Source organism: Pinus tabuliformis, chromosome 1_2 (assembly GCF_031772625.1).
Source record: "Pinus tabuliformis cultivar Carrire ecotype Pingquan chromosome 1_2, CPIR1, whole genome shotgun sequence".
Lineage (NCBI taxonomy): Eukaryota > Viridiplantae > Streptophyta > Pinopsida > Pinales > Pinaceae > Pinus > Pinus tabuliformis.
Genome location: NC_142298.1, coordinates 663,063,515 through 663,066,098, shown reverse-complemented (window position 1 = coordinate 663,066,098; position 2,584 = coordinate 663,063,515). Strand labels below are relative to the sequence as shown.

At 43.5% G+C, this 2,584-nt stretch overlaps 1 pseudogene; it reads right to left on the bottom strand.

Annotated features, from left to right (window-relative positions):
- Nucleotides 1-258: 258 nt before the first annotated feature.
- On the bottom strand, nucleotides 259-791 carry LOC149207433 (ferritin-like catalase Nec2 pseudogene; annotated as a pseudogene).
- Nucleotides 792-2,584: the final 1,793 nt, after the last annotated feature.

Sequence of the window (2,584 nt, the reverse complement as noted above, 5' to 3'; positions counted from 1 at the left end):
AACACTTGAGCAGGCAATGAACCGGCAAATTCGGCATTAAATAATATTTGCGCACTCCCGTGTTATAGGGCTAAGTGGCGTGGTGCTCTAAAAACATTAAATAACCAATATATGGCTGGTTAGCTCCCTTCTTATCAAACGGCCCTCGACATATAAGATATTTACATTGCGACCAAGACATATGACATGAAAGCAAAGGAGAAAATGAGAAAGGCGAAGAATGACGGCAACAAGTAATTACTCTCTCTCATTTTAGGATCAATTGGAGAGATATTGGCGTGCAAAACGTCCATCACCACCACGAGGGTAGAATCCTCCAGGGGATGATTCGTTACGCGATGCGTAGACTATCCTCAAAATCTGGGCGGGAGTGCGTGCATATGCAACAAAGTATTTATCGCCTGCAAGAATGTATCCTGGAATCAATCCCTGGTCAGCAATTCCTGTGTCTCCCAGAGTATTCCTTAGATTGGAGAGCCGTGATGTGAAATCTGAGACTTTGTATGGATATGGCACCACCCTGTCATCCTTTTGTTTAAACAATAAAGCACGGATAACCGCGTCCTGTCCCGATTCCACTCCAAGACGCCCTGCTACCAACTGTATATTCATAGAATATACAACAAAACAAATACCTAACAATTATAGATAACAATTATTTGACTTCGCTTATCTTTGGCCGATTCCTGAATTTTCCATCCTTAATACGCATAATTGACCTGGATTCTAGAATATGGCTTAAATCTGTCGAATTCCAAAATATCCCGAAAAATGACCATCCAAATACCCATCTCTAATATGTATAAAAAAAATAAAAAAATCTAACAATTTATTTACTGGTAATGCAAAACAAAACGTAGCAGTAATTTACCCGCTTGGCAGTGGGGTCTTGAAGCTGAGCATTGGCGCCGACATAGCCCGTAAGTCCGACATAGGGAATCAAATAACTTGAAAGTAGATAATTGAGACTATTAGCGTACGGATTAAAAGGAGGCGACAAAGTGGTATTCAATGCAACGTCTGTTGGAATGTTAATTCCAACTGCAGCAGAGTTTGCAGATGTGGACCGTGACAGCGATGGCAGGGCAGTGATCAGCCAAATCCGCCATCAATTCAGCAAGCACGCAGCCGTACCAGTCACCCAAAACCACCGCAGCAAAACCACTTATAAATATCGCACCGCCATTTGCAAATGGTTGTTTCCGTATGAAGGGTGCCGCTGCAATCACAACCCGCCACGCGTCCCCAGTACGAACGATGAAACCGTTGTTCCCCGGACGCTAAGGTTCGATTCGTTTGCCCGTGACGTTGAGCGAATTGCGTCGGATCAGCACAGCGGACCCAGATCCGAGTCAACCTGCGCGGACATTAACGGTAGTCTCAGCCGTCCGATCTGATTGTGCGTTCTCAGCCGTTGATTTTCTGAAGGTGCGTCCGGTCTGCAGCAAATCAATTTTTCGCGTGGAGAGCAAGTTTTCCCGTTGACCGCCAGACAGGGAATTTAATGGATTTTATGTCTGATCGCAGGAAGTTGGTAAACGCCTTAATTTTGGCTACGGCACATATGTTTTTGTGCTGGTTAGTTTTTTTTTTTTGTGTTATGTGTGTTGTTCACGAAGAACTGAGTAGCGTGCCCGAGCGGGAGTTGTTCAGAGAACAAAGCATAGAACAGAGGAGGGCCTGCGCGCTGTTGTATTGACCAGAGAACAAGAAAAGAGTAGAATGAAGCCTGCGCGCTGGGGTTGAATAGAGAACAAGAAAAAGAACGCACTGCAGTGCGGGAAGTTAAATAGAACAGGGCAGAAATATTTGTCCGCCACTGTAAGACACAGTGAAGTGTTGCGCGCGGGGAGTTTTCCTCATGAAACGGGAAATGGAAGCACAGCAGTGCTGAAAACATAACAGAGGCAAACTGTTATGTATTGTTGACCATAGAGAAAACACAGGAACAGCTTGAAGCTGCTTTGTAAATACCCACAGCAGTGGAAGACCAGAAGCGAGAGAGAGACAGAGTCTCTCCAGTGAATCCCTCTCTGCGCAGAGGATGAATTTGTATCAGTCTTTCACTTTTAAATTAATAGAAATGCTTTGTGACTGAGTAATGCTGTCTTATGAGTCATTCTATTTTTGAAAAGATCCCTGTCAAAAGATCTTGGACAGAGTAAACAGAGCATCGTCTCTGTGGTGAATATTTTGTTGGTTTTGGTATTTCCCCATTGCAAAAATACCCAACAGTGGTATCAAAGCTATTCCAGGCTCTTTGAAGACTCAAAGAAGCTGAAGGAAGGTGTTGTTGCAGCAGTGAAGGCTCTCCAGCAGTGTGAAGCCACAGCCAAAAGGGATCAGGTATTTCTCAAATTAATTTTCTGTGTTGCTGTTGAAGAAACAGTGAGTCTTTTTAAAAACACAGTCAAGAATTTCAAGCGTAGTTAAGAAGTGCAAGGAATGGCTAGCACCAGCACTAGCATGGGTATGTTTAACACTCAGCTCCCACAGCTTAATGAAAAGAACTATGACTATTGGGCAATAGTTATGAAAGCTTTTCTTTTCTCAGAAGATTTATGGGAATTTGTTGAAGATGGTT